General features: G+C 45.8%; 1 protein-coding gene across 1 annotated transcript in view; it reads left to right on the forward strand.

Annotated features, from left to right (window-relative positions):
* The window catches only part of CFAP58 (cilia and flagella associated protein 58), a 129,882-nt gene extending 120,556 nt beyond the window's left edge, over window positions 1-9,326 (forward strand). Inside the window, exon 19 of the mRNA XM_036223399.1 lies at window positions 8,178-9,326. The gene's annotated coding sequence lies outside the window, so the exon portion shown is untranslated. The remainder of the gene's footprint in view (window positions 1-8,177) is intronic.
* Window positions 9,327-24,644: the final 15,318 nt, after the last annotated feature.

Here is a 24,644-nt window from a genome sequence, read left to right on the forward strand (position 1 = left end):
CAGAGAGCATCCCCTGGAGGCTATCAGGCTGCATTTTCCTGTCCTCTGGAGAGATGGGACAGGTGAGTGTGGTGATAAGCAGGCTGGACAGAGTTCCATGGCAGGCTCAGGAGCAGTCCCAGGCTAGGGGGATCAGATTTTTCTGGGTATCTGCCTACTCTCCTGGGAGCTTAGAGAAGGATTTCTGCTGGAAGACACTCTGCCGGGACACTTCGGTTCCCTGGTCAGGAGGGGCTGCATAAACAAGAGTCAGGGGCTGAAACCCATGATTCAGCTTTATTTCAAGTAAGAGTCAAAGGAGCCAAAGGTGGCTTGATGGGGACAGAGCCGAGTCTAGCTTTACTGGCTCAGGGGTTTCTGCAGCACAGAGCAGGGGTGAGGTGACAAGTCCTCCCACTCCTAGTTCGCCCACCCCCCATGCCTGATGAGTGTTGCCTTCTTACCTGGCACAGGGATTAGCGTATCTCCTCAGGAGATAGCTACACTCAAATCCCAGCTTCATCTCAGATTATCTATATGACTTTGAGCATTTCCTCTCTGGGTCTCAGTTTTCCTCATCTGTAAAATGAGAATAATAACACAAGGCTGAGGGATGGGTAAATACTTTACCAATGTCAGCCACTATTTTTAGACAGTAAAACTTACCGGAACAGAAGCCATGTTTCTTTCCTCTGTTGGTCTTTCTAAGACAGCTTGGGGCTACAGTGACTTACTGGACTGATGGGCTGAATGACATCCATATTTTCGCTTTCAAGCCTAAAATACATTCACCCATTTCTGCTCCCTGGTGAGCTCATCCATCAAGCAACTGGTGCCAGAGTGAAGAATACATGTCCTAGAGGTGGAATGCTTGGAATTTAATCCCATCTAAACTACTCATTAGCTGAGTGACTTTAGGTATATTATTTAATCCCTTTTTGTATCAGTTCTCTCACTGGTTAAAAAGAATACTTTCAGCATTCTTGTTGGGAGTAAAGGAATCTGTACATATAGGATATTGAGTAGGGTTCCTGGAATTTTGAGATTCTGCTCTTCCCCTCCAAAAAACCACAGCGAGTTGGGGCCTGAAGTGGCAGCTGGGAAGAAAGGGCCTTTCTTGTGAGCCTCCTTCCCTTCTAATTATGCCGTAAGGTCACTAGAGGGACCTGGCTACAGTTCAGACTCTAGGGAGAGGCCTGGGGGGGAGAGACAAAGCCTGGAGGGCAGAGAGTGTGCGAGCCACCCTTTGGGGGCCCAGTGGGTGTTCGCTTGGTCCTCCAGAATCCCATCCAGGTGTGAGGGGAGCACAGTTGGCTAATTAAGCTGACAGCAGCATCAAGGAACCAGGGAGGAAATCAGACATCTGTTCCCCTCAGATCCTCAACTGGCTCCTTTGCGTCGTTTCTTTGTAAAAATGGCTCCCCCTCATCCCAGCCGAAGGTCAGTGTGGGGGCCAGAGGGAAGGCAGTTAGCCGGAGCAGTGGTGAGCAGTGTTCTCCCTTCTCCCCGATAGCTATGCTCTCAGGATGGGGCCACCTTTGGTGGAGCCGTTTCCATTTCTATTTGGGAATAGAGCATAGGTTTAATTTTTCTTTTTTCTTTCAATCCAGTGGACACGTCCTGCAAAGCCCTGTGACTTGGCATCTGTCACCACCATCCACCCTTTTTCCCTTTCAAAGGTGTGAGTGTCTGAGAAGGCGTGAGCACAGTGCCTGGTGTCTGGTAAAGCCTCTTTAATGTTGCTTGGAAATAATCTCTGGAATAAAGGCTGAAGAGGTCAGCAGGTAAAGGGCTCTCTGGAGAACACCTGTTTGCCCTTCCGCTGCCCCAGGACCTGCTGCCCTCTGCTTCTATGTGGTTCCAGCCCCCCACCCCCGGGGGTCCAGGCGCTTCCTGCTTATTAACTTTGTCAGCGTTTCCCCCTTGGATCTCAGACTGACTAATTAGCCTTCCTTGCCTGATTGCTGGAGCCACAGGGCACTGCCAGGCTAGCACTTTTTCACGTGGCATCTGTTAAGGAAAAGCAAGGCTGAGCCCTTAACTTTATCTTGTCAACTCAGCAGCCTAAGGTTGGGTCTATATCGTATGGGTACGTATGGGCTCACATGTAGGTGGGTGTGGGTATTTTCCTCTGTGGACTTGTGGGACGTGTGGTTAATTCTGCTCATGGAGTTGGTAGATTTTCCCCTGGATGGTCAGGGCTAGTCAGAAGACTTGAGGAAGATTTAAGGCAAAAGTTTTCATCAATACTGAGGATAATTTAGGGGGAGAGTGAAGAGTGATTCTGGGTAACTGAAACTGTTTACCTTCATTTTACCTTTAAATTTATTATTTATTTACCATTTATTTATTTATTTATTTTTACCATTTAACTTGGCCTTTTGGTTTGAAAGAAACCAGCGTCAGTCAAAAAAAAAGAGAAAAGATCAGGCTGGGGATCAGTAGTTCTTTCTTCCTCTTTCATATACTTAATATAATTTTCCTTGGGTTAAAAGTGGGTCATGTGATCAGTAATCTCTTATACTTTCCTAGCTGCCCCTCCTCCCCTTAATTCGGGATCTCAGTCCTTGCCAAAATGCCCCCACGTTTTCTTGGGTGTATCCAGGGAGTATCCATTGAGAGCACACAAGCCTGGTCCGTTGCTGGAGGTCTGTGCAGGGCACTGCTGCCTCCAGGCCGACTGTGTAGTTCATGGCCATAGCCACAGGGCACTAACCCTTCTCCCTGCCTCCACTGCCTTCCCGCCCAGAGCACCACAGGCTCTCTCCATGAACACCTGCCCTCCCACTGAGGTGCCAAAGCAAGGTGGCCTGTAGCACAGTTGGAGGGAAGGGCTCTCTCCACTTTGTGCTTCCTCAAAGCAATCTTGCCTGCAGCTGCTGCCTTGAAGAATCGCCAGACATAGAATGCTGAATGAATCAAACCAAAGGGAACAAATTCCTCCCGGGACAGGAGTCAGCCCTCAACTTACTTGGGTCAAAGGCAGGATCCAGGCTTAGAGAGTCCAAGGGGAGCTGGGATCTGAAGAGCAGGCATCAGGTAGAGCTAGCTAGTTGGGGACCAGGCTTGTCTCTGCCCTTGGCTTTATTCTGAGTCCCTCCTTGACTACTCTGGAGATCACAGAGGACCCTTCAGGTCCACGTATGAAAGAAAAAGTCAAGGCCACCTCTGCGGACCTCTGTGCCTGCAGGGAGTGCTGCCACACAATCCCAGACGTAGGTATTGGAAGACAGAGACTGTGGCCAATTAAATGAACCGAGCATTTCCAACTTTGTGAAAACCCCCAGGGGGATTTGGGGGTTCTCTGTCAGGTCTCTCAAACTCTGGCTACTCTCTGACCCAGGCACCTTCTCTGGCAGCTCAATACCTCCACCTGCAGCCCTCCCTTTTCTTTCTCTGCTAATAATTTTTGTAGTAATTGAGTCCCCTCCCCACCCCCCACTTCTCTAATTATATGACTCTGGGGGTAAATTTAGTATCTATCTATCTATCTATCTATCTATCTATCTATCTATCTATCTATCTATCTATCTAATCTATCTATTTACCTACCAACCACAGCTCTTCCTCCCAAAGTTCTTCCATGGCCTATTTATTTATCTATCTATCTATTTATTTATTTTGACCACTGCAGCAAACAAAGTATGTCTTAGAGAAGATGATTCTTTCCCTAACAAGGAGTCCGAGTACGTGAAGAGACACTACTGTCGAATGTGAATAATTAACAAAAAACATCGCTGGGGTCCTTGACCTTAAGATCAAGTGTTGGCAGCTCAGTTAATGCTCTTCTATAGTAATCTGAGATTCTGTGGGGTTTTCTCATTACGAAAATGGAAGCTAATGATGATGCTGCCTGCAAGGAATAGCCCCTTCTTGTCAATATATTGATCATGGAACTGTGTATCTCAATCAATTTATTAAGTCCTTCCTGAACATTTGTTGAACTCAGTACCATTCTGTTTGCTCTAGGGAAGTGGCTGGGGGAGCTTTAAAAAAATAGATGCTTAAGGCCCGCCCTAGGATCTCTGGGCATTCAAAGCTATTCACTAGATTAATAGACAGCCGGGGCTGAGAATGGGGCTCTGGGAGAAAGCGAGGGGAGCGTGTGTTTCTCAGCCTCCATTGGCTTAGCAGCGCATTCAGAGAGCAGCTGTTCGGTGCCTGCACAGTGCTGGGCACTCCTGCAGGCTTATGCCACCTTCTTAGTTCTTTACCTTGAATGGGTTTCTTAAGTTCTAAGTATAGATGCATATTCTGAAGCCCAGAATCAAAGTGACACAGCCAGGGAGTAGCAGGGCTAGCCTCAAACCTACATCTTTCTGGCTCCCAAACCCACACCTTTTGTACCCTATCGAGCTATTTATGTCAGGGAAAGATACAAGGCCACGTATAATTAAATCCAAAATCTTTGATTCTGGTTCAGTAGACAGTTAGAAGAGAGAGGGGGAAATGAGTTTGGAGAATTCAGCCACGATTTTGCTGAGGAAGTGAGATTAAAGTGGGACTTGACAGGTTCCTGTGATGAGTTTGGAAAGAATAAGCAGATAATGCTTCTTCTATTCCTGGGCAAAATGAGAACATTTCCCAGGTTTGACTTATACTTTCATTATAAACAGGTACGTGTTGGGTGGAAGAAAGTGGATGGAGTTGACAGTTCACTTTCTAGGCTGGGCCTCCTGGAATTTGTGCTCCTCAAGGGGGTCATTTACATCCTCAGCTTTACAGGTTTAGAACTTCAGCTTTTTCAAGTGGCCTGGCTTTGAGGTTCTGGGGAATGGATGTGCAGTGGCCCAACAGTACTCTGTTTCCAGGGGAATGAGGCATGTAGCGGAGAGCAGATATGGAAATTTACAGCAGAAGACCTCTCAGCGTCACATGTTCCTGCAGGGGACATTACCTACTGGGTGGTGGGGAGCGGTGCTTGAGAAAGCCCCCATCACTGTAGATCAGAATTTTGCCTGGGGAGCCCAGAAGAGAAGCAAAGGGGGTTGGACATTCACCAGGAATCTTGCCCCCTATTTATCCTGGAGCTACTTCTGCCTCATTCTTGGAGCTACTTCTGCTTGTCATTAGAATCAGACCACCCACTCATTCAGCTGGGCAGGGATCCCTCCAAACATTATTTCTTTTGTCTTTCTGTACTCCATATAATACATTATGACAGCTTTCTCAAGGTAGATGATAATTAATCTGATATAACTGATCTCATTGATTACAATTTTAGTTCCTTGATGGGCCTTTATTTTTTTACTGTGATAAAATACACATAACAGAAAATTGACCATTTTAGCTCATTTTTAGTGTACAATTCTATGGCATTAAGTACATTCACATTGTTCTACAACCATGATCATCATCCAGCTCCAGAACTTTTTAATCTTCCCAAATAGAAACTCTGTACCCATGTAACACTAACTGCCCATTTCCCCTCCTCCAGACCCTTACATCCTTGATGAGATTTGAAACACCCTAGGAAAGAACTCCTCAAATATGTATAAATCTGACCTGGAATCATGTTTAAATAAAGGGTCCTAGACCTCCCCTTCATTGATTCTGATTCCGCAGGTCTGGAGGCCCAAATTTCTGTGATTCTGATGCAGTGGGTCCATGGATCTTAGGGCTCAAGGAGGATGTTTCCTAGATCCTGAGACATCAACATACCCCAGCATCGAAAGCCTACCTCCACCTAGAAGCCCTCCTTGACTGATGAGTAATGAAGTAAGTAATGCTTCCTGCCTAATGGATTCAGAAGTGCATGATTCTTTCCTCTTCTCTCCAGACACTCCCCATTCTCTCTGGACATATGAGGAACATGAATTGCTGAGCCTATGAAATATTTATCCTCTCCTCTCTGCCTCCTTTACAACCACTCTGCTGTAAGGCTTTATTCTTGATAGCCCCTTGAGGGCTATAGTAAGGGCAGTTTAAAATGATGTATGTGTATATTTCCATTGACTAAAAACCAGGACAGTTCCGGAAAAATCTGGGCTGTGTGTGTGTGTGTGTGTGTGTGTGTGTGTGTGTGTGTCTTCATATTTATGTTTCTACTGTGTTAAATCAGTGGTTCTCAAAGCATGGTCCCTGGGCCAGCAGTGCCAGTATCATTTGGGGACTCGCTACAAGTACAGATTCTTGGGCCTCATGCCTGACCCACTGAAACTCTGGGGTAAGACCCAGTAATCTGTGTTCTAATAAATGATTCTGATGTACAACGACATGTGAGAACCACTGCTTTACATACATTGCCTAATTTAACCTCCACAAAAATGCCGAGAGAATCCCCGATAAAGAAGAGATAAGGAAACTTAGAAAGGTTAACAAGAAGGAAGTTAACTAGGTCCCCTCAAAAAATCCCAATGCACTGATTCGGGGGTGCCGGGGGTCCTGATAGATAGTGCTCTCATGCACGTCCGTCCTTGCTTTCCTAGCAGCTGCAGCCAACTTGCCCACCCCAGAGATGGACCCTCGGCTGTCCCCTGCAGGAGGTGGCAGCCAGGGATCTGTTTGGGCAGTGTCATTACTCAGGGTGGGTGTGCTCCATGCATGGCAGGATGAAGGGGGGCACGGAGGGCCAGCTGTTGGCTCTGGGGGCTCTGGGACCATGCAAGTGTCGACATTAGTGCCATTTGGTCTTGGCTGCTGCGTCCCGTGACCTCAGGGAATGGCAGTGCTTCCTGCTTGTAAACCGGCTATTTATGGCTCCTCTGAACAAACATAAAATCCCTCACTAGCTGTTTTTCTTAATCCTTTAAAGTTTGCTTTGTTGAGTGTGTAGTCCGTTATTAGAGAATCAACATGTCTTTCCGAGGACTCTGGCTCTGGCAGAGAGGCTGGCGGGCATAGATTATTGTCTTGCATTTTTTTCCTGGTCTAGCCTGAGGTTCAGATGAGTGCTGGTAAATTCATTCAACCAATATCAGGGTTATTGTCGCCTGTGCCATGCAGGACTCTAGGTGGTGGGGATATAGCAGTGAGCAAACTTCCCCTGCCCTCGTGGAGCTTACCTTCTAAAAGAGGCAGACAGAGATTTTTTTGTTTATTTGTGATAGATGGTGTAAAAGTGAAAAAGAGTGATATGGTACCAGGTATCTATTGCCATTCCTAATATTCAGTGGTTTAATTTGCTCATAATTCTACAACCAGGGCTGAACCCTGCAGGGTGCTTCTTTTGCTAATCTTGCTGCTGTCACCTGCATGGCTGCATTTGGCTGGCAGATTGGCAGTGTCTGGGACCAGCCAGATCAGCCGGGCCGCGCTCTCTCTTCATGTAGTCTCAGGGCCTCTCCTTCTCCAGGGGCTTCTCCTTGTGGTCTGTCTAGGTTCCCACAATCGCAAAAGTGGAAGCTTCCAGGACTTCTTAAGGCACGGCGTTGCCTTTGCCACATTCTATGGTTAAAACAAGGCACCAGACCAGCCCAGATTCAATGGGATGATACTGTGTAGGTGTAAAGACTGGAGGGATGAAGGATCAGGGACCACTATTTAAAGGGCTATCCCAGATACACTAGACCAGATGATGAGCAGACTGATGAGGTGGGGGCGGGGATGCTAGATGGGCCGGCTGTGGGGGAAAGCCTCTCTGAAGAATTGACATTTGAGCCGAGCCCTGCCTGACCGTGTGAAGCCAGCCAGCTGAAGATCTGGGAGATGAGCATTTCACTCCGACGGTGTGATTTCCTCTACCACGATGCCCCCTCTACCTCTGCTTCTAGGCAGGGGATGATGAAGGCGCCTATTTGATAGGGGTCAGAGACACAGGAGGAGGACACCGCAGGGAGGAAAACCAGGTGCCTCTGGGTCACAGAGCCAGTCGTTATTCAGCAGGGAGGGACCAGGAGAACCAGGACTGAAGGAACAGCCTGGCAACACCTCGCCAGACAGCTTCACAGATGCCTCTGAAGAACAGCCGCAGCCCCTGGCCCTTCTCGGGGAAGGGGTGCAGAGGGGAGCTCCCTTTCTGAAGAAGCTCTTTGCAGCTTTTTGGGGCGCCACTGTTGTGACAGCAGCTGTTGGTTTGCTTCTTGTAGGGGGGACACCTATGTGCAAGCTTTTGGACTTGTTTTCAAATCTCCAGTGTTTAATCAAGTGTCTGAAAACAGCCCTTAGGGCTCTTTATTTTTTTCATTTTTCACTTTTTTATTTTGTAATAATACAGATAGAATCAAGAAGGGTTGAACCATTTTTTTTCCCCCCCTCAGGATGTGGTCCACAGACCAACTGCCCCAGAACCACTGGTGAGCTTGTTAAAAGGTAGGTTCTTAGTCCCAGCCCCAGATAAATTGATTGGAATCTGTGTGAGATGGGCCCCAGGAATGGACATTTTATAGATGTCCCCCAAAGATTTATGTGTTCATAAAAAACTCAAGAAGCACCGCCTCAAACTTTTTGCGGCCCCAGAAAAGTTATAAGTGAATTCCTTGGAAATGAAGTATAGAATCGTTCTCTGAGGTCCGGGTGATATGTCACCTCCTCCAAGAAGCCTTCCCAATCCTCTCGGGATGAACCTGTTCATGTGTGTACTGGGGTACTTAGTGTACATCCTTAAGAAGATCTGGTTACATACCTTTTGCTCTTGGAGAGCTCTTGATGGTGGGGACAAGTTTTATTTGTTGTTTTTTTTTTTTTTTGTCCCCAGTGCTTGGCACAGTACCTGACACGTAAGCGATAACAGTAAGTGCTTATGATGAATAAATAAATGAGTGGAGGGAACCCTAAGGAACACCTCATCCAGTCCACTCCTTGTACACATGAAGCATCGTGGCTCTGAGGAGCCAGGTGCCTGGCTCAAGGCCTCAAGGCCAGTGGTGCAGAGCTAGGACAGTGCCAGGCTTGCAGCACCCCCGTCCGGGGCTCATTCCCCTCACCCAAGGCCAGCTTCTTCCTGCAGGTGACAGACATAACAGTTTCATTTAGAGATCAAATCTAGATCTTCCTTTGCTATCCCCCAACCCCGCCCCCACTCAGGCCCGAGCTGGGGACAGGGGCAAGATTTTTGCTAGAGGAGCTCCGAGGAGCACCCCCCACCTGCGGCAGGACTCAGGTATTCTCCGCTCCTTTCCACCTTCCTTCAGTTCACAGCCCGCAAACCCCATCTGATGTGTCTCTATCAGGGCTGCCTCCGAACAAATGTAAACGACTGGTTAGGGGGCCTCCCACTTCACTGTGGCCAGCAAAGGGCTCAGAGTGGGATTTGCATATTGCTAATTACAGTTGATTCTAACTTTGGAGAAAATCATTGATCCATTTATAACTTACAGTAATTTGCAAAGCAATTACCTTCTGGCGTCTTTTTACTTGCTAAAAATGTGCTGTTATTTATTTTTTTTTTTTATTTTTTTTTGAAACAAAAATTATCTGGGCATTATCCATGAAGGACCAGTCCCCTCTCTGTGCCTGAAAGTGGTAAGTATGTAAAAGCCTGGAGGGCTTGGAACTAGGACCTAAGAATCTTTAAATCTCTTTGGGCAACCACGCATAGTAGCTATGTAATCAGCCTTTGGCTGAAAAAAGAAACTGGAAACATCCTTGTGTGGAATACATAATATGGTTGCCGTGGACATCTATTGAATCTGGGACCTTCCTAACTCCTCCTGTACGAGGTGCAGTGGTGGTGGGTACAGCCTTTGGGAGCAAGCCAGCCAGGTTAGAATCTGGCATCCTCTCTTTGGTCTTTGGACAGATATGTTTTTATGTACCTGGTGTTTCTCGTTTGTGAAATGAAAAGGCTAGCAGTACCTCTTTTCCTCAATTTGATATAAAGATGGAATGAGATGATGTGGGTAGAATGCCTAGCTCCCGATAAATGTTGAGTTAATGTTAACGATCACCTTTTCTTGGCTTTGAGGAGTTGTTTTTTATGATTCAATAGGTGAATTGTTAGTTCCCAGCTGCATACTTATGAGACAAAAGAGAGGCTCTCTGATGTGTACTGGGGGTGTTGCGACAGTTCCCTGTATGCATGTGGGGTGGTTCGGATGGGGGGCCGGCCTCTGCCAACTTGTCCGAAGCTTTGAGTCACATGTACAGTGGGGAAACAGGCATCCTGGACAGTGTTTATATAGGAACTGTGGCTTAGTGGAGAGTCCCGGATTTGGGAGTCAGAAATCCTAGGCTTGAGTCATGGCTCTGCACTTACTGTGTGATCTTCGGCAAGTTACTCAACGTCTCTGAGCCACGGAAGGGAGAAAATGGGGATCCTTGCAGCCAGGGCCGGGACTAGCGTAAGGAGAACCAGTATTCACTTTGGGTACATAATAAGCAGGGAGGCATCAAAACCCCAGTAGTCAAGAGAAGCAATATTTTAACATAACATTTTTTTAAAAAAAATCAGAATTAGTGCAGCCCATTCTGCTCCTTTAGCCACAGCCCTGAGTGGACAGCAGCGAACGTGACCCTCACTTGGGGGCCCTGTCTGGGCCTTCTCTTTAGAGAAATGGTTTGCAGAGCAGCTCCCACTGGCACCTTTGGCATCCCCTGAGAGCTTATTAAAAAAGAAAATTCTTGGGTCCTGAGCCAGGTTGACTGAAGCAGGAAGTGGAGTCCAGAATGTTGCTAGAGAGACCCACTTCTTGGGGGTCAGGATCCTTGTCTCTCAGTCAGGAGAATATCTCTGTAGCCTTCTGATCCTTTTGATATGTAATAAAAGGGTGAACTCTCTAAGGGCTAGCAAATGACTCCCCTTTATCCATCTGGCTCCCTGGACACTTCCCTCCCTCCCATCCCCAGTCAGTATGTAGATTTTGAATGAACTGGAAATAGCGCTGTTTCCTTCTAGCTAAGAGCTGCAGTGAGAGGAGATGTAGTGCAAAGGAAATGTCTTTTTCTCCAGGCTTAATGCCTTGCTCAATTGTCTTTAATTTTCTTGTCAGAGCAGACAGGTTAAATATCCTACCTCATTCGCCCACTGCATGCATCGCCTTCACAGTCCTGGTCGCTAAGTTTGTGCTGTTAAATACATTTTAGCTGCTGCTCTTTTGTTTCTTTTCTTTTATAAAGAACCGAGTAAAGAGTAAATATGTTGTTTTTCTCTTTTCCATTCAAGTAAACATCTTTCTTTTATTTCTAAAAAGTTCCTTGCTCTAGTGGCTTCGCATCCTTACATTAATCCCATTGACTTTCAATTCATGTATCTTCGAAAAAGGCATTAGAACATAATCTCTCTGCCTCTTCCATTCCGCCTGAACCCCCAGCTAGTCCAGCTAACAGCCATTTCTGCATAAAAACTCAATCATCCTTTGGTCGCACACATGGCTTAGAGATATTAGTTGTTAAATGTAATTGGTTAATTTGTATCATGCAGGTTCCATTTCTTTCTTCGTTGACAAGGACAGCTTCGTCTCCCAACAGTGCTGCCCAAAATGTGGAAACACTCTATACCCGTGCTAATACGGCAGCTACTGGCCACGAGGCGAGCACTTGAAACATGGCTTGTGCAACTGAAGAACTGAATTTTAAACTTTGTTTAATTTTAATTAATTTAAGTTTAAAAGAGAAAAAGCCATATGTGGCTATTGACTACCATTGTGGACAATGCGGATCTATGAACAAGATCACTCTTGTTGGAATGACCTTCAACATCTGCTCTGCACAATGTCTGGACACCTGGCAAGAGTTTACATGTCTCCATCAAGGGAACTATGGTGGGATGGTTGGTGTCCATCGAGGCCACCCAGAACTGCTCCAGACTCCCTCTTCCACCAAGGACACCTACTGCCCTCGGGTCATTCATTGTCAGGCTCCCAGCTCTCAGTAGTCTCTGAGCATATCAGGCCACTGGGTTCTCAAACATATCTAAAGGGGAGAGTAGGTACCACAGCAGTGGGAGAGCCTTGGATTAGCAGTTCAAATCCCCAGGATCACAAGATAGTTGGGCTCCTCTGTTAGCTGCATGGGGCCTGGGGCTTCCTCCTCTGGAGCCCAGGCCCATTGATGAGCTGCATGGAGATCAATGGACCAAAGGTGCTTTGCCTTCCAGGCCTGAGATTCTGACATCACCAGGGGAGCAGATATCAGGAACATGGTCCAACCAGGAAAACATTTACCACTGAAGTTTTGACAATGCTGGACATTTAATGCAACATGATGGAAAAGCCTTCATCCAAAAAGGATGGTGAGGCAACCCAGAGATTAGCAACAGCAGACGTAGTTGTCCACTCTAGGCTGGACAGCCAAAGAGAAGACGTGGTGTTACCAGAGCCCAGGGGTGGAGCTGGGCTTGTTACCTGATGGACACTGGAGCCATGGGGCAGGCGTTACTGATGGGGTCAGAGGCCAGGTAGGGCAGCATCTGGTGCCATTGACCCATCCTCAGGTTAAAAAGGAAGGAGAGATAATCGGGTTTCTCCATTCCTCCTGCCCTCCAGTCTCCTACTAATGCTTCCTATTAGGCCAACACAGACAGAAGTAGCCAACACAGGAGGCTACTCCAAAGTCAGAGCAGAAGAAAGGAAAGGACTGGCCCAGAGACTGTGTGTGTGTGTTTAAAATGTGAGCCCCTACTGTTTCCCCAGCACACAGTTACAGAGGGCATACCCCATTTCCCCTGCTTCCTGCCCCATCTTCTCCTCTCCCAATGACCTCTCCCGTGGTACCCAGTTCAGAGCTCACCGAGAGGGGTGTCAGTGGCGTTGATGGACTAGACCTCTTAGAAAGGATGCTGTAGAGGAGAGTTAAACATTGGTGATGGTGCTAGTTTGAAATGAATTATTTTTTTAACTTCAAATTCTTTTAAATTTTAAATTAAAAACATTACCATAATTTTACAAAGCATATACATAAAATTTCCTGTTTTAACCATTTTTAAGTCGAGGGGTATTAAGTACATTACTATTGCTGCATGACCAATCTCTAGATCTCTCTGTGTCTTGTAGAACCCATTCCCCTTCCCCTAGAGCCCCAGCACTCTCCTCCCTCACACCCTCATTCTGCTTTCTGTGCCTATGAGTTTGACTAATCTAGATACCTGTGAACCGAATTATTTTTGAAGTGATTGCCATCCTAGAGGTTCTGTGATTCGATCTTAAAAAGTCTACAGTTTAAAACAGAACCAAAAGAGCATCTGCGTAGGATTGCTGTGGCTAGATTTTTCCCTTCAGAAATAGAAGGAAAGAAGTTCAAAAAGGGCTGCTGCTGCCAGGTGGGCTCCTGCCAGGTGGGGTTCTTCACCTGGTGGATGTCCCAAGCCTTCATTCCTGTGGGATCTGTTAGATTGATGCCTTTTCCACTGGCCAAGTTTATTGGACAAAAGAATACCAGAGGTACCCAGCAAATCCCCAGAGTACCAGAGATAATTTCTCTTGCCTCATCATGGAGCAACAACCAATTTCCCTTTGGATCAATCACCATGGCCAGGGGTCTGACCTTCTTTTCTGCCTTTGAACCTGCTGGTTCAAAGGTATGAAGAACCTAAGATAGCTCAGCTACTATTCAGTGGACCCGTGACTGAGATTTAGGACGTACAAGTTAATCTATCCCAGGATGTATGTAAAATGCTTAGTTGTTTTTTCGCATGCGTATATATGTGTGTTTTTGTTTGTTTGTTTTATTTTTGTTTTTACAATTTTTATAGCAGCTTTATTTGTAATAGTCAAAAACTCTGTGGTAGGCAGACTTCTGAGTTAGTCTCAAGATTCTTGGCCCCTATATACATGCACCTTTCTCCAGTTGTTCAAACACTAATCTAGGCACAAATGTGAAGCGATTTTGCAAATGTTATTAAGGTCCCAAATCAGTTGAGGTTAAAGTAGGGAGGTGACCTGGGTGGGCCTGACCTCTTCACACAGCCCTTTAAATCTAGATCTAGGTTTGAGTCTGGAAAAGTCATGTGTGAGACGTTCTCTACTATCTCCCTGCGGATGGAGGGAGCCATGTGGTGAGGAATGAGGGCTGCTCTAGGAGTGGAGAACAGCCCCTAACTGACAGCCAGCATGAATATGGGGACTTCAGTCCTACAACCACAAGGAACTACAGTACTTGGGAGTGGATTTTTCCTCAGAGGCACCAAAAAGGAATGCAGCCTGGCTGACACCTTGATTTCAGCCTTGTGACGCCCTGAGCTCAGAACCTGGGCCTCGACTTCTGATTTATGTAACTAAAAACTAACAAATGAATGCTGTTTTCCAGCAGCTAAGATGGTAGTAATTTGTTATGCATATAATGCTTAGTTTTTGATGAATGTAAAGGCTTTAGCTCAGGACTTGGCGTAAAGTAAGTTCTTCTTAAGTAGAAAGGGCAGTTGTCTATTATTAACTGAATTCATATATCATCATTACAGAGTAAGCAGTTTAGGTATTACTACAATTAATTATGTCATTAATTCAAGGATTGAAAATAAATCTATGAGAGAGTCTCAGGGGGATGGCTGACAAGCCCAGAAGACCCAAAGCTTGTTAGGGCCAAAGTCGGGACTAGCTTTCGATCTCCCAAACTCTAGCCTATTGTTCTAGTGATGTGCTACACTCCTTTAAAGGTATTTTGGTGTTTCAGAAATTCCTGAAGGGGAGCTTGCTTATCTTGGTCTATTCCTCAGTGGGGAAGTCACTGCCAGTTGTAACTAGGGAAGGTTCTGGGCAAGTGTCTGCAGAGGTTGTTGAGAAGACATTAGGTGGGCCCAGGGAAGTGGCTTGCTTGCCTACGGGCTGCAAATGCTACTTGTGTTTTTTATTATAGCCTGACAATTGCATGTCCTCTCTTGCAGGAGTGGGTGGAAGCCCGAACAGGAGTCAGCAAGAGAAATTCTTCAAGGCATCTGTTCTCATCTGCTTTATTCAAGGAGATTCCTACAGTAGAGCCTGAGATGGTCCCTATTTCCAGTGACCGTGTGGGAACTGAAATCAGCCTTGGGGGGAGGGGTCATGGGTGAGTCATTGCTGAGATCAATGAAACAAGGGAACTGGGGCTTCGAGGGATTACCATGAGATTACTTGGAGAGAAAAGACAAAGGTAGGCTAGCTCCCTAGACATTGGTCCATTTATACCCCTTCCACGGGGTTCTGACACAGGCAGGGCTGCCCACTCAGGGCACCATTTGTGTTTGAAGAGCCCTGAACTGTTCTAGCTGGAAAGGACCTCAGAGATCTCTTAGCCCAGACTTCACATTGTACAGGTGGGAAACTGAGGCCCATCTGAGGTGATTTAGCCACCAGATGGCAGAGCTGGGACCAGGACTAGTGTGTAGTGGCTGATGGAAGGCAGGCCGTGGAGGAGAAGCAGTAATTCTGGAAACTCCAGACAACCTCTGTCTGTTAGTCTGGACAGAGGATTCTGATATTCTTGTTTATTTTGACACACTGGGAATTTGTAATCATTTGAACATGAAACCCACAGACCTTATTGAAAAACAGGTTTAAATAAGTGACAGGTTGGTGGATAGTTAGAACAAGGAGAATGTAGTGGCTCAGAGTGGATCAGAGTCAAACTCCTCTGCTTCGGTCAAAATCAAACTCGCCTGATTACTAACCCTGTGACCTCAAGTAAATCACATAAGCTTACTGACCTTCAATTTTCTCATCTATAAAACAGGGATTATAATGATCGTAACTACCTACTACTTAGAGTCATTCTGAGGTTAAATGGGATCATGCATGACACCTGACATATCATGAGTACTTAATGCATTAAGTATTATGAGTGACTTATTATTTGTACAGGTTGGCTAATTGTCAGCTTGCAATAATTTGCCTCATTTAACTTACCATAGTCAGTTAATATCATTATGGAAAATATGTGTTACACTAAAATGCACAATTGGGCGGCATTTACCATCTTCTGTCACCTCCAAAGCTTTCTGAGGTCCTGAGGTGTTTTAAACAATCATCAGGTTTTCATGAAGCACCTATGTATGACATGCTTGGTTCTGTGTTAAGATTCTGTCCACTAAGTAAGAGAAGGAAGACTTGGTTCTTGACTTTAAAGACCTTAAACTTACTGGGGCACTAAATGGCAGTGTGAGACAGTATCTGATCTGAAAATGCTCTGTGCTGAGAGGTGTTTATGTGTTAGGATTTCAGGATGGTTGGGGTTTGGGGCACAAATCCTTTCATTAACTTTTATTTAAAAAAATAAAGTGTTAATTTGAGAACAGTTTTAGATTTACAGAAAAATTGTAAGAGAGAGTTCCTGAATATCCCACACCCATTTTTCCCTATCGTGAACATCTTATGTTATGTGGTACATTTGCCCTATACAATGAACTAACGTTCATACATTATTATTAACTGAAGTTCACTCTTTGTTCAGATTTCCTGTTTTTGATAGTGTCCTTTTTTTGATCCAGGAGCCCATCTAGGATGCCTCATTACATTTAGTCATCACATCTCCTTAGGGTCTTGTTGGTTGTGACAGTTTCTTAGACTTTTGTTGTTTTCGATGACCTTGACAGTTTTTAGGAGCAGTGTTCAGGCGTTTTGTAGAAAGTCCTTTAGGGAATAACTAGTAAAAGATGTCCTCCTTAGGTGCGCTGAGGCTGAAATATAAGTCGAAGTGAAAAGTCAGTTTCACCTTCTGTCTACCCCTGGAGAACTGATCAGTGAGGGCCGAGAAATCAGGGAAAGCTTACTGGAGAATGGGACATAGGTTGGCAGAGCTGAGGCTGTGGAAGGAAGATCTGGAGGGACCATCCTGGCATTTCCTGAAAGACGGAGCCTATTCTCCTACGTGATCTTGGTAACCATGTCCCTGGGAATGTGATGGCATTGAGGTGATTCGCACTAAACTTATCAGAAATGTTTGTACCTCTGGGGTGGGCAGGAGAGGAGGTTTACTGGCCGGGGCTCCATGAGGGCCGTACCAGGTCTGGCATGACCTTTTGGGGTCTGAAAGGTTGCTCAGGGGCACAGGCTGCTGAGTCCCTCCCAGACAATGGCATTAATTAGGAGGCTGACAGCACTGGTAGAAATGTTTGGAACATGACACTGAGTTATTTTTATATTATTTATTTATACAATATAAGCAAGTCCCTCGAGACTTAGGATGAAGCCTGGCTGGAATAACTGAGCCTGTGGAGGAAAAAAGAAGGTAAAAATTCAGGGTAAACTTGAAGGGGCCAAGAGGACAGAAAACTTTCCCTAGGATAAGGTCATTTTATTTATGCCTCCCTGCATCTATGCATGTGTCCTTCCATCCTTCATCCATCCATCTATCGATCCATCCATCCATCCATCATCCCCTGTTTATATAGGCGATGGGCAGGTTGCATCATTAGTACACACTGAGCCAGTCCTTACCTGGCCAGTCCAGCAGACCAAGTTTTCTTACCTGCAGATTTCTTCTGCCTCCATGGTCAGCTCGTGAAACATCTTGCCCGAGTTCCTACTCTGTACCAGTCCTGTGCCAGATCCCAAAGGAAGTCAACACTAAGTATAAAGACAGCCCCATCCTTATGAAACTGTTCCTACAATTGAGGAGATAGCACATCCACTCTGAAAGCAGTATGATGCAGTACGTGAAAATATTTCATGACATATTTAAAAATCTGTGGACAGTAAGCAGTACTAGGAGGCCCCAAGAGGTAGAGGCTGAGGAGTAAATAGTTCACGTTTCAATGGAAAGGTGAGCTTTGAAAGTATAATAAATGAGACATAGGAAGGGAGAGAAATAATGTTGATTAAATATCTGCTATGGCTGTTAATGTGTCCAACCTACAGATGAGGAAATGGAGGGACAGCAAGAGGATAAATAACATGCCTAGTGCCACAGGGAGCTGGTTTTGAGCCCAGAGACTCTCAGATTCCAAAGCTTCTGCTCTTTCCACACTCTGCCTCTCTGGCTGAGAGTGGCTGGAAAGGCATTGCCATCACCCCTTCTGCAATCTTTCCTTTTCCATGCATACTGGAGAGCCCGACGACTATGCACCAGGTGCTCGTTACACTATGAACTGAGTTTCCATTTCTGAGCTGTTTTCGATCCGTCCAGTCTCTAACATCCATTGCCTAATATCTGTCCTTTTCCAGCAAAGGAGGAAGTGGGGGTGGGGTGGGAATATTTGTATATTATTATTTCTATTGCTATCTGAGAGTAAGTTCTTTTAAAGTACAACACTGTTCTGGATTACAGCTGAGTTCGCTGTGGAATTCAGGAAAGCTCTTCTGGAATGTCTGCCATGACCCAGGCGCCCTCGTTTCATAGGCGGTAAACTGAAGCTTCAAGAGGTTATTTTTCTGACTGTCGACATGAGCCCAGACTTGCTCTTGTCTAGCCCCTCTTGGCCAAATCTCTTGCCAACTGAGATCTCTAAGGTCTCTGTGGTCCGAGAGTGTTATGAGAGGCACTGGCAAGTGATGCTTTCCTGGGACCAGAGACTCCTTGAGACTCCTTCTAGGCTTTCTCTGGCCCCCATGGCAAACCCAGTCTGAGCCCAGAAGGGAGCGAGCATCTCTGCTGTGTGCATGACTTAAAATAATGAGGCAGTCGTCTAAGCAAGAGGAGACAAATAAATCACTAGGAAGAGTTTTTCACAGGTCAGCAGGTTTGGGACTCAAATACATTAATATGGAAAATTGCTTTTCCTTCTGAGTAGGGAGCTTAGGGGTGGTAGATGGGGGTACAGCGCTTCTCATTCCTGGTCTGAGCTGTGTTGTTCCCTTTCTCAGAGCTTCTCTGTGGGACAAGCAAAGAGTCAAGGGCTCAGCACCCACAGCCAGGCTCAAGGCCTGGAAGTCCATCACAAACCCAGCTGAGAGACTTCCCAACAGTCCTCATAGCCCACCGGAGGGGACTTCCTCTAACTCGTTTCTCAAGGTGCCCTACTGGAATTTCTCCTCTTCCCTCTGCTCCTTCTAGATGTATCCCTATCTCTCTGCCTTTGCTTGGGCAAGTACATCCTGCCAGCTCATCAACTCTCGGCTCACTTCTTCCCAGAAGACCTCCAGGATGTCTCCTTCTGTGTCTATGCCTCCCGCCTTCATCTGTCACTAATGGCAGAGTGCTGCTTAGCTCGTTTTAGCAGCTGCCCTGTCCTTCAATTGGGTTAGGCTCGAGGACAGAGAAATTTTCTTGATGGCTAAGAGCTTGGGCTTTGGAGTTAGACAGATCTGGTTTGTGGTTTTATGGCAGTTCTCCCTTTCTGCCTTGTCGAGGGATCCAGTGGGCACAGAGAGAGGGCTTTCAATTCCAGACTTAGATAGCTTTGACTTTAAATCCTGGTTCTGTCACTTTCCACTTTGGGAACTTGAAGATGGCACTTATTCTCTCTTAGTCCCTTTTTCTACCTATATCATGGGGAATAACTACAGTATTTAACTGATCAGGTAATCATGAGAACAAAGTGATATAACCACACCTGCTTCTGAGTGATGCTGTGTTTATCCTCACAACCCCATGTGGTAAGTGCTACCATAGTTCCTGTTTCTTCAGAAGAGGGAACTGAGGCACAGAGAGGACCTGACTCTTAACAATAGCATCCCGCTGCTTTGCTTTCAGGATGGCTACCTATGCCTTTATTTTAAAGGAAAGGAAATCATAGTTCAGAGAGGCAAAAACACCCTCCCAAGGCCATGCAGCTAATAGGGAACAGAGCTGGATTAGGACCTGGTTGCCTGGCTCTAGCCTGCCCTGGTTCTGCTTCAGAATCAGCATGGTCTGCTCCGGACCTTGAGCCCCCATGGAGATAGAGTGGGGTCACTTGGTTGGCTCTGGGCTGGTCCTCATGCCGGGCTGCAGGGAGATGCCACTCCTGGTGGCTGCAGACAAAGAGGATGAGATGTAGGGCCAACACTGAGCCCGGGCGTCCTGCCAGAGCCACCAACATCTAGTCGCATCTCATCATCTGTTCCCTTTGCCTGATTTACTACAACCTTAAATAATAATGGTCAGGGGGAAGGGGGAGCGAGAGAAACAACCTGGCCAAGATTCCGTGTAACAATCTCATCAAACCTGGTGTTTTCCCTTTGCTGTTTGAGAAGCAATTTCTCCCCTGATGTAAACATTTTTTTTTTTTTTTTTTTTTTTTAATGATGATTCTGAGCTGAGCAGCATCAGGAGCTGCTGCCTGGTGCTTTTCCTCCAGTTCCCTCTGGTCCTCAAATGGAGGCAGAATGGGGCCTGTAACCATGGCAATTCTCTAATGTTCTTCCATAAACCATAAACATAGGAAGAGTCTTCATTATGGCTTCTTCAAGGAGAAAACAAAGCTTATCCTGACTAGGGCAGGGTGGCAGGGAGAGGGAGTAGAAGAGAAGAGGAGAGACCTTAGATTTTTTTTTTTTTTTTTTTTGCTATAGAAATTAATTAACTCAAAATTGGCTCTGTCCAATTGCATGGTCCCAGCAATTAAACAAGATGGAGCCAGGGGGAGCTCCTGAAATAATTGTCGAAGACTGGAAGGGAGGGAGGCAGGGAGAACGTAGTGTGGAGGGGAGAGGGTTCTGGAAATCTTGAGGAATAATGTGGGGATAGCCAGATGGGCCCCCATTATGAAAGGGTTCAAGTTCTGCTGACCTGTCTAACAGGCTTCTTGGAAGAGCAAGGTGATGTATGGAGGGTCCTACCTGAACGCTGGGTGATTTTTTGTCTTCGTATCCCAGTGCTGGTTATGTGGTCTCTGAATTGTCAGCATCAATAAGTGTTTGTTAAAGACATGAAGGAATGAATGGATCAATTTTTTAAAACTTCTTGCGGGTGGTTTTAATTGTATTGGGAATATAAATATAGTGAAAGCTATGAATTCCCAGTCCAGTCACCTGCACAAAGAAAGAATTCAGATCCCCTTCTGTATAGAGCATGTACCCTGGCCAGAAGCCTCTCAGCATTTCTATTGTCCTCGAGGCCACCACATTTGTGCTCTTTTTCTTTTGCATGGTTTTGGGGTTACTAATGGGTCCTGCTGATGTCCTACGATCACAAGTCATGCAACTGTCTACATGTGCAAGAGTTTCTCATCTATTCTGAGAATTTTAAGGATTGACAAATTTTAAGGATTGACCAAAGGACCAAATCATTGATCTTTGTATCCCCAGGGCTCAGCAGAGTCTGGGGGTCCAGATGTGAGCTTGGATTAGGTGCTGGTACTCCAGCCCTCTCTGTGTCCTTACTGTCACTGTCCAGTGTTAGTTATTAAAGCAGTTTACAGTACAAAACAGCACAACATTACACGTCATCATTGATCTTGGATTTCTTGCTCTTGGCTGGAGAACCAAGGGTCCTTTTCTTTTTACCCATTAAAATCATTCTTGCTCCTAAGATGTTGTCTCCCCTACAAAGAATTCCTTGACTTTCACAGACAAACTGTATCACTTCCTCTCCTGCTCCCAAGCTCTTTGCTTCACATTTAAATGTCACCTCTTTATGGACTTACTTGTTTCCTTTATTGGGTTATAAATTCCTGGAAGGCATAGACTGGATCCAATTCAACTTGGTATCTCATAGTGCTTTGCATGTAGTGGAAACTCAATAAATGTGGGACTTGGTGTATAGCAAATAGTTCACTTATTATGGGGGATAGGCTCACCCCTTTCTGTATCCATGTCCTGTGTCATGTCACTTTTCAGTTACTCCCACTAAGATAGGTTACGTGTTCCTGCCCTTTGATGTTGGATTGGCCATTGGACATGCTTTGGCCAATGGGATGCTTGTGAACGAGATGCAAACAGAGGCTTGGAATGTGCTGGTGCCGTTGACTTGCCTTCTTGTGCTTTTACCATCACTTGATTCACCCCTGGCCCTAGGACAAGGATGAGAAACACATGGAGCAAAGCTGCCTCAGGCAACCTTGACCACCATCCCTTGCGAATGAGAAAATAAACGCATATTGTTGGATGCCACTGGGATTTGGAGGTTGTTTGTAATGTAGCGACAGTTATTTAATACAATTGTTGCCCTAAAATGTAGACTGAAAAACATAGGCGGCCTTGAGGTGCTAATTGCTTTTAAGGGATAACAAGGGCATTTTAGAAAGAATGGAATGTGGGGGAGTGACTTGAAGAAGTGGTCGGTTATTCCCCGAATGGAAGACTGACGAGAAGTGGAAGAGGTGTAAAATTTTCCCTAAACATCTTCCTCTCTAAGCCAAACCTGTTGTGAAAATCTGAATGATGACAGCTTTTGTGCGAGGAAAAAAGAAACTGAGCTTCTTTGAAAAGTGGCACATCTCCCCCAAAGTTACAAAGGGTGTTGTTTCCTGTGGCCGACATCTGTGAGTAACTCTGCAGCCTTCAATAATGTCTGTGTGTGCACGCAAGGGTATGTGGATTTCAGACAAAGTTTGACTTAGATGCCTTTTAGAAAATTGGACTTTTCCATCATTCTGTCATGGGGTTCCCTGGCCAGCTCATTGCATTACCGGTGGCATACGGGATGGGACACAAGAGGTGAGGGAGACTAATTGGGTTCTACGCTTGCCTGTACCTTGAGAGTTCTCACACAATGCACTCTCTTCAAAATCTGCAGGTGCCAGAGCATAGTGATGGCCAAACTTTTCACCCACTTCTAATCCACAGCCATTCTCCTGTTTTTGGAGAAAGGGATTAGTGCGTGGAATTCATCCTGCAGCGCCTTGTGGTGACTCACAGCTGGGTCAATAGTTCTCACTTATCGGACCTCTACAGGCCATCTACTATGTGCCAAGCACTACTAGGCATCAAAGCATCCCCTTGACCTCTGCTCTCATAGAGATTATGATCAAGAGGGAAGACAGACATTGAAAAGTATTCACGTAAGTAAATTAAATTTGTAACTGTGACAGGTACTACACATGGGACCTACAAGGGCTCTGAGAGCTAATAATAGAGGTATTTGACTTTGGCACATCAGAGATGAGAATGGTTTCTGAAGCCCCATCCTGTCAATTAAAAAGTATTTGTCTTCTCAAGACAATAGCCACTCTGTATGGAATTTTTGTGCAAATTTGAAAAAGGTACCCCATCACTGAGGAACCCTCAGGAGTGACCTAGAGGTCCTGCAGGAGTGCCCACAGCGGCCCTATCCCTCAGCCCTACATCCTTTGTCTTTCCTGTTCTCAGCCCCGCCATGTTCCCAGAGCTTTGAGATGTGGGTCTGGACCTGCCTCCCTGACTTGCATGGCCATGGCATGCTGAGCTGCATGGATTTAAGCACCTAAGGTAGAATTCTATTCCAAGGGCAGGGATAAAAGATAAACTTTTAAGAGCCTCTCCTTCTCTGGTACAGAACTTGTAGCTTTTCCATGCTAACTATAACAGATCCAGCACACTCGTGAGTGAAAAAAACATTCTTTATTGTTGTCCGATCTGGGCTATTGCTCAGTTTCTCTTATTTCTGCCCTGCCCACACTGATGCTGGGAAGGATGGGGGCCTCTCTCAAATCATTAAGGTACAGGAGATTTCAGATCTACATGGCTTCCACAGCGATATCACTTGCCCACCTGATCACTGCTCATCTTGCTGGCACTTGAGGAGGAGGAGGGCAGAGGCTTGCAGCGTTCTCAGGCTCTGAAGTCCAGTGGAGATCCCGCCCTGGCCTCCCTTAGCTTTTCCTATCAGGGCACCCTGTGTTTTTGCCATGCCTTCCATGTAGGTCTCAGCCCAGCTCGCCTATCCCCAGCCTTTGAAGTGAGGTCATTTTACCCCTGCCTCAGTGAGCTCCACAGAAAGCAAAGTGATTCTTGATTTTGAGTCTATATCACAGGTAAACCAAGAGAGGCTTAGAAAGGCAGCAGTGAATTCCTTCAGCCTGGAGAGGATGAGCCTGCATTCTACAGGGCACCCTGCACAGTGCTCTCTTACCAGAGTCCCAAACATAGACCTGCTCTGTCCCTCAGCATTGCTTTCAAGGTTCATGATATGATACCTGTCAAACTTGCAATGGCCTCTATACTAGGCTTCCTGTTTCTAATCCCCTCCTCCTCATCTATCCTTTGCACTGCTGTTGCTTTCTGTCTCTTACAACGAAGCTCTGATTATGACATCTTCTCAAAAAACTTTCAGTGGCTCCCCATCGCCTTCCAATTAATCTGAGACTGTTCCACACTGCAGCTGACAAGGTATTCATTCTTGGTCCCGACTCACCCATCATCTTTGCCTCTCAGTTTACTGCCTGTGTGTTCCCGGCGATGGCCTCCCCAGGTGTCTGCTACTCCCTAAACACACCGGAAGCTTTCATACTGCCATGCCTTTGCTCTTGCTGTTTCCCTCACCTAGAGTTCCCTTTCTCAGTGTCGACTGTAGATATTCTTCTCACCTCAAACAACCCAGTTCACATGCTACCTGTACCAGGAAGACTACCTTAAATAGCCCTGTGGGAGTTAGCGTATTGTTTGTGTGTTATAGCCTATGGCACTGCATTTATTTTCTTGGCTTTTAATTTTTTTCTAGGTAGACAATCTTGATTTCTCGAGGTCTAGGAAAGTGCCTTGGTCATCTTCATTAATTTGTTTGGTATCTTGTGGTGTCTTTCCTCATATCTAGTCATTGCTGTCAAAACCATAGGCTAGAGAAGGTTGCGGTCCTGCTCACCAGTGGAAGTGCTGATTGTCTGGCCGAGGAAACAACACAGCACATAAAATATCGTGAAAACAGTAATGAAAAACGAGTCAGCTATGATGGAAACGTAAAATTTGTGTAGCTGCTGTGGAAAATAGTATGGCGTTTCCTCGCAAAATTAAACATGCAATTAGCACATGACTCAGCAATCCCACTTCTGGGTGTATATCTGAAAGAACTGAAGGATTTGAACGGGCATTGTGTGCCCATGTTCA

Source organism: Rousettus aegyptiacus, unplaced genomic scaffold (assembly GCF_014176215.1).
Source record: "Rousettus aegyptiacus isolate mRouAeg1 unplaced genomic scaffold, mRouAeg1.p scaffold_m13_p_6, whole genome shotgun sequence".
Taxonomy (NCBI): Eukaryota; Metazoa; Chordata; class Mammalia; order Chiroptera; family Pteropodidae; genus Rousettus; species Rousettus aegyptiacus.